Genomic DNA, 7,805 nt, shown 5'->3' with positions numbered 1-7,805 from the left:
GGCGGAGTCGGCCCCAGGTCCGCAGGACTGGCTCCAAGTTTTCTGCTGCACCCTACACTGTCTATTTCAGCACTGTTTCATCCCTAAGGCTGCTGACCGGGGCACTTTACTCACTAAGCATCTGTCCATCTGAAGACTCCAGTGGTGGCAACAGGAACATAGCAGCACCCTAGTGCAAGGATTTAAGAGATACCCCTGCCTCAGTCAGTTTCTCCTAAGGCAGAGGACCATCCAACACCATTTCAAGGCCAGTCAATGGCCCCGTCCTCAATGCACCCACTTAGACTCCCTGCTGTGTCGGAAATGCCCTGCCCTCTGAGGAAGTGCCCCCAAAGTGCGGTTCTGTGACCACCTGCATCAAAACCATCAGAGACGCTTGATGTATATTCAGATTCCCAGGCCACAACACAGAGTCTGGTTCAGAAAGTCAGATGGGGTCGGGGATCCGCCCACGGACCCCACTTTAATAAACTCTGCTCAAAGGACTCGCTCTCCTCCCACGACGCGGGACGAAAGGAGAGGGGCTGGGACACCCGAAAGCCCCGCCGGTGTCCCCGCGGCCCGGGGTCCCCGAATCGGCCCGAAGCCTGAGCCTGCAGCCCGGGGCGCCTGTGTTATCGGCGCGATCCGGCCCTTCCTTGGGGCGCCCCGCCGCCTCCCGGGCCCGCGGCCCACCCGGCGCCCCGGTCCTCTGCACGGGCGGGGCCGGGTTGGCGGCCTCCCCGACTGACCTGCGGCCAGCCCGGCCCTCTGCGCGGCCGCCGGACGCCGCGGGGACCGACGCGGAAGTGAGGGCCTCTTCGGCTGCTCAGCAACTCTTGGAGCAGCGCGGCCCCAGCGGCGCCCCCGTGCGGCCCGGCTGGGAGGCGGCTGCAGCCGGAATGAGGGAGGCCCCGCCCCCAGTCTGGTCCCGTCCCTCTGGCCTCCAGCCTGTGGGCGCGCAGAGCCGATTGGAAGGGTCTTAGTACCTGCAGGGAAGGGCAAGACCTGGAAGAGACACGCCGGCTGGACCCCTGAGGAACGTGGTGTCCGTTTGGAGGCTGCTTTTACACATGAAGAAAAGAAACGACACTGAAGTTGCGATTGTTCAGGGTCAGTTAAATGGTAAGAGGAAGAATTATGTCTTCCGACTCCCAGGTGAAGGCCCTTCGCTCCAAACTGGGCTGCTCACTGCCAAGATTTAGTAAAATTCTGTCTGCACTTGGGTAAGTCCATTCGGGTTGTGTTTGTAGTTTACAAAGCTGCCTCACACGGGGGCGCCTGGGTGACTCAGTCGGTTAAGCATCTGACTTCGGCTCAGGTCAGGATCTCATGGTTCATGGGTTCCAGCCCCAGGTCGGGCTCTGTGCTGACAACTCAGAACCTGGAGCCTGCTTCTGATTCTGTGCCTCTCTCTCTGCCCCTCCATGCTCACGCTCTGCCTCCCTCTGTCCATCGAGAATAAATAAATGAAAAAAAAAAACAAAGCCGTCTCACACAAGAACATTCTTGTTTGAGTCTGTGTACTACCCCACACTTTTATTCCCATCACAGCAAGGAAAATTGAGGCAGGAGCAAACATTTAGTGAACACTTACGTACACCTGACATTATGCTAAGCCCTTTACTTTACAACAACCCCAAAATTTTATCTTAACAACAAACCCCAAAAGAGTTCTTCCAGATTGCAGTAGCACCCTACCTTGTACAAAAGACTTTACTAGGTATTTCAAGATGAATAAAACACAGTCCTGTTTTCAAGGTACTTTTCTAGAGCCAATAATAATTGGTTCCCAGTTCCTCTGGGTCTTAGAAGGGCATAAGCCAGTAAGCCCACATACTCCCTCAGATAGTAATAGTCCCTGGAGAGTGGTAAGGTTGATTCATCCTATAAACTGAGCATTAGCCTGGACCACACGCTAGGAGTGATGGACTGAACAAGACAATCAATGCCCCATGGCACTTGTATTTTAGTGCCAGGGTCAGAACATTGCTTCTGGGAGCACCTGGCTAGCTCCCTCCTAAAGCATGTGACTAATGATCTCAGGGTTGGGAGTTCCAGCCCCATGTTAAGGGTAGAGATTACTTAGATAAAGAAAACTTTTTCTGTAAATTAGGCTCTGTGAGCCATACACACCTACTCAACTTTGCTGTTGCAGTGTTAAAGCAGTTATAGATAGTATATAAATGAGGGTGGCTGTATTCCAACTTTAGTTGTGGACACAGAAATTTGAATTTCACATAATTTTCATGTGTTGTGAAATATTCTTTAAAAAATTTTTTTCAGGGGTGCCTGAGTGGCTCAGTTGGTTTAGCGTTTGACTCTTGATTTCACCTCAGGTCACGATTTCACCGTTTGTGAGTTAGAGTTTGAGCCTCATGTCAGGCTCTACACGGTTGGTGCAGAACCTGTTTGGGATTCTCTTTCTCTCCCTCTCTGCCCCTCCTCAGCTTGTGTGCATGCACACCCCCCCAAATAAATTTAAAAACTTAAAAAATGTTTTTTCAAACACTTAGATATGTAAAAACCATTCTTAGATCATGGGCCATGCCGAAACAATTGGCTGCCTATGGGCCATACTTTGCCTACTCCTGTTCAAGTGGGAGAAACAGACACTAAGCTAAATAGTTACAGATAGTGGTAACTACTTAAGAGGAAATAGGATAATGTTTGGTGGAGATGATGGCTGGGGTGGAGAAGGCCCTGGATGCTGATGAGGGGACATTCAAGTTGAGCACTAAGGATGAGAATGAGCCTGCCCTCTGAAGAGATGGGGGGAAAAGTAATTTATAAAAAAGAGAGAGCAAGCAAAAAAGGCCCAAGGCAGGAAAGGATTTGACAATTTGTAAGAAGAGAAAGGACACTAGTGTGGCTGGAGCTTGGTGAGCATGAGGACAAGGAGGAAGGTGATATGAGATGAAGCTAAAAAGATAGGCAGGAGCCAGGTTTTAAAGTACTTATGGTGGTTGTGGGAGTTTAAATTTTACCCTAAGCATAATGGAAAGCCATTGAAATGTTTTAAGCAGGGAAATGGCATGCTTGATTTACTGTTAAAAAAAAAAAATCACTCTTGTTACTGTGATGAGAATGGATTGGAGAGGCATAAGATGAGACTAGGCGACCGTTGCAATAATCCATGGGAGAAATGGCATAGCTTCTACTCAGTGATGATGGCAATAGAGAAAAGTAGATGGCTGCAAGATATATATTTAGGAAACAGAAATAACATAAAATTGCTGATAGTTCAACTATAGTGTGTTCAGGTTCTTTGAGGAACAGACTGTAAGGTCAGATTAGACATGCAGAAGACTTACTGGGGAAGACACCTGTGAGGGAATAACAGGGAGGGCTCTGAAGGGGACTGGGAAAACCTTTAGACTGGATGCTGATTCAACTCTCATGGAAGACAGGGAAAAATGGGTAGGAAAAGTTGTAGATATGATGCAATTCTAAGAATCTTTCAAGAAAGCCAATGGGGAGTCCTCAAGCCAATGTCCCCCATCAGAGGAGTCCTATGTCTCCTGGGAAGGGGACTGTCTTAGTGACCCTGTCTCACTCAGTCACTGGCTAGAGCAGTCGGTAGGATGTGCAGCCTGGATCATGGTGATAGATTTCAGAGCACGGCAACTGGGGCCATCAGTCAGTAATGCTCCCTGTAATCAGAGATCTGAGAGATGTGTTTTCATGGCTGCCCCATATGGGAAAGGGAAAATATAGGATCACTTCTAAATTGTTGGCTTGACCAACTGAATGATGGTACCATTTACTAAAATGGTGATTTATGGGAGCAATCAGAAACTGTAATTAGGACTTTAATGATTGAGATGTTTACTAGACATCCAAGTAAATAGATTACATAGCAACTGGATAAATCTGGAGCTCAGGAGTGAAGTTCTGTGCTAAAGGTGTGAATTTGGAAGGCATCGGCATTTAAAGCCATGAGACTGGATAAAATCGCCTATTCAAAGAACAGGTAAATGAGATATAGGATGGAGCACTGTCTCCAATACTTAGAGTTCAGGTTTAGAAGGAAAATCCAGAGGGGAGAAGAATATGGAGAGGCAGAGAAGAAAATGTCATTTCTGTCAAATGCTGTTACGAGGTCAAGAGTCCATTAGATTTGGTAGTATACACATTCTTGGTGACCTTGACAAAAGCAGTTTCAATGCTGTGATGAAGATGCAAGCCCAGATAAAAGTGGGTTGAAGGGTGAATGTGAGATGGGAAATTGGCTATAGAGAAGACGTATGGTGGAGAGAATGAGAGAAGTGGGGCTGTAGTTAAGGTGGGATGCGGGGTCAGGGAAAGAAGCTAGGATGAGAGTTACTATAGCAAGTTATGCTGGTGGGAGTGATGCAATGGATAGGTAGAGATTGGTGGTGCAGGGGAAAGAGGGGACCACTGAAGGAATATGATACTTGAGAAGACAAAAGGGTACTTGGAGCGGCACAAGTGGAGTAATTTCCTTTTAAAAAAATTATTTTAATTCCAGTTAGTTAACATACAGTGTTATATTTGTTTCAGGTATATAATATAGTGATTCAACAGTTCCATACAACACCTGTGCTCTTCATAACAGGTGCACTCCTTAATTCCCATCACCTATTTCACCCATCACCCACCCACCTCCCCTCTGATGACCATCAGTTCGTCACAGTTGAGTCTATTTCTTGCTCACTCTGTCTTTCCCCTTTGCTCATTTGTTTTGTTTCTTAAATTCCACACATGAGTGAAGTCCTATGATATTTGTCTTTCTCTGACTGACTTACTGAGCTTAGCATAATATTCTCTAGCTCCATCCATGTCATTGCAAATGGTAAGATTTCATTCTTTTTCGTGGCTGAATAATATTCCACAGGTGGAGGACTTTTTGTTAGACAAGAGCAGAGAGGAGATAAAACAGAGAAGATAAAGTTCCTATGAACTGGTAAATCTCACAGTGGTTAAATGAGGAAATTCTGATTGAATGGTTTCTACTTTCTCTATTAACTCTAAAGCAAGGTCAGAGGCTGACAGTAAAGAAGATGAGGTATGGATGAGGTTTGAGAAAGAATAAAGTATGAATTATTTATTTTGAGAAATTTAAAAATCAGACTTTCTATGGAAATATGATAATGATTTCCAAGAAGGAATGAGAGCCTATTTGAAGATTATAATCATTCTAACATGGATGATCATTCCAGTTATGTGACTTTTATCCAGCAACATTCAACAGCTTCATTTTAGAGAATAATGGGACTCAGCTAGGGTTGAAATATAATACAAGGAGAGAGGGGCAAAAGAGTTGAGGATGTTTGTAAGTGATTGATTCCCTTGATGGACAATGGACTCTAAACTGGGTAAGGAGAGAAATAACTATCTAGAGTTGGTGACGGATAGTGAAAAAAGTAGTGAGGTTAATGGGTTGGAGAGCTCCATGAAGTTAAGGAATTATTTCAATAGGAGTACTAGAGTAAGTGAGCTGGAAGAATTGGGGGCAGTGGTCAGAGAATATCATATTATACTTATTTTATTTTACTTAGGTTTACATACTAAACTTTATTTAATTGACATATGTATAATTGACATACAGTGTTACATTTCAGATGTACAGCATATTGATTAGATAATTCTATATATTATTGATGCTCACCAAGATCAGTATAGTCACCATCTGTCATCATACAATGTTACTACAGTATTATTTACTATATTCCCTATGCTGTACTTTCCATTTCTTCAACTTATTTGTTTTGTACTGGAAGTTTGTACTTCTTAGTGTCCTTCCTCTACTTTGCCCATCCCTCCACCCTCCTTCCCTCTGGCAGCCACCAGTTTGTTCTCTGAATTTAAGAGTATGTTTTGTTCATTTGTTTTTGTTTTTGCTTTTAGATTCCACCACATATAAGTGAAATCATATGGTATTTTTCCTTCTCTGTCTTATTTCACCTAGCGTAATAATACCCTCTAGATCCATCCATGTTGTCACAACTGGCAAGATTTCATTTTTATGGCTGAGTAATGTTCCATTATATGTGTGTATGTATGTGTGTTTATATATATATCTATATATAATTACATATATGTGTGCATATATATATGAGTGTGTACATATATATATATATATGCACACATATACATACAAAGATATTGAGCATCTTTTCATTTATCTGTTGGCCATCTGTATGTCTTCTTTGGAAAAATGTTTATTTAATCCTTTGACTGTCTTTTAATTGTAGTGTTTTTTGGTTTTGAGTAGTGTCAGTTCCTTATATATTTTGGATATCAGATATATCATTTGCAAATACCTTCTCCCATTAACTAGGTTGCCCTTTGACTTTGTTAATGGTTTCCTTTGCAGCACAAAACTTTGATTTTGGTATAGTCCCAATAGTTTATTTTTACCTTTGTTTCCCTTCCTTGCGGAGACATATCCATAAATATATTTTTAAGGCGGATGTCCAAGAGATTACTGCCTATGTTTTCTTTTAGGAGTTTTATGATTTCAGGTCTCCCATTTAGGTTTTTAATCCATTTTGAGTTTATTTTTGTGTATGGTGTAAGAAAGTGGTTCTGTTTCATTCCTTGCATGTAGCTGTACAGTTTTCCCATTTTCCCATTTACTGAAGAGACTGTCTTTTTACCATTGTAAACATATGTAAAAACATATTCTTGTCTCCTTTGTTGAAGATTAATTGACCATATAGACATGGGTTTATTTTTAGGTTCCCTATTCCTTCTATTGATCTATATGTCTATTTTTGTGCCAGTACCATACTGTTTTGGTTACTAAAGCTTTGTAGTATATCTCGAAATCTGGGATTGCAATACCTCCAGCTTTGTTCTTTCTCAAGAAGCCTGAGAAATAGCTTTGGATTTTCATGGCCTTTTGTGGTTCCATACAAATTTTAGGGTTATTCTAGTTCTGTGAAAAATGCTATTGGTATTTTTATAGGAATTGCATTGAATTTGTAGATTGTTTTGGGTAGTATGGACACTGTAATGATACTCTTTGAATCCATGAACATGGCATATCTTTCCATTTATTTGTTTTGTCTTCAATTTCTTTTACAAGTGTCTTATAGTTTTCAGAGCATGGGCCTTTTACTTCCTTGGTTAAATTTATTTCTAAGTATTTTGTTCTTGTTGATACAATTATAAATGGTATTGTTTTCTTAATTTCTCTTTCTTCTACTTTATTGTGTATAGAAACACAATAAATTTCTGTATATTAACTTTGTATCTTACAACTTTTCTGACTTCATTTATCAATTCTAATAATTTTTTGGTGAGGTCTTTAGGGTTTTCTATATATATGGTGTCATGTCACCTGTGAATAGTGACAGTTTTACTTCTTCCTCACCAATTTGGAAGTCTTTTGGATGTCTGATTGCTGTAGCTAGGACTTCCAGTACTGTGTTGAATGAAAGTAGTGAGAGTGGACACCCCTGTTTTGTCAGAAAGTATCATACTTGATTTCAGTATTTCAGAGGTATTATTATTACAATGACTGTAATGCCAAGGTTCCAGGTGAGTGAGGTAGAAGAACAGCTAATGGAAGTAAGGAGTTTAAAATATTATTATTATTAGATGAGTTATCCCCATAAGTAGTAAAGTCAACAAGAGTAGAAAGAAAGAAGATTAAACAGAAGCTAATATCATCAATAATGGATGATTAGAAGAACCTTAGAAGACTACATTGAGGAGACAAGGAGAGATACTATATCCAGGTGGCACAGAGTTCAGATTAGCTAGAACTTAGAGAAAGGATGGAGGAAAAAAATGTTTTTTAATAGTAATGGGAGAAAAAAAGACACCAACCCCACCTCCTAGCCTTGACATATGCA

General features: G+C 41.9%; 1 protein-coding gene across 1 annotated transcript in view; it reads left to right on the top strand.

Moving 5' to 3' along the window:
- The first annotated feature begins 942 nt into the window (after positions 1–942).
- Positions 943–7,805, top strand: part of SGO2 (shugoshin 2) — a 68,628-nt gene continuing 61,765 nt past the window's right edge. Inside the window, exon 1 of the mRNA XM_058709836.1 lies at positions 943–1,205. The gene's annotated coding sequence lies outside the window, so the exon portion shown is untranslated. The remainder of the gene's footprint in view (positions 1,206–7,805) is intronic.

The sequence above is a fragment of the Neofelis nebulosa genome, chromosome 2 (assembly GCF_028018385.1).
Source record: "Neofelis nebulosa isolate mNeoNeb1 chromosome 2, mNeoNeb1.pri, whole genome shotgun sequence".
In the NCBI taxonomy this organism is placed as follows: domain Eukaryota; kingdom Metazoa; phylum Chordata; class Mammalia; order Carnivora; family Felidae; genus Neofelis; species Neofelis nebulosa.
The sequence above is the reverse complement of the archived record's forward strand: the minus strand, read 5'-3'. Positions and strand labels throughout refer to the sequence as shown.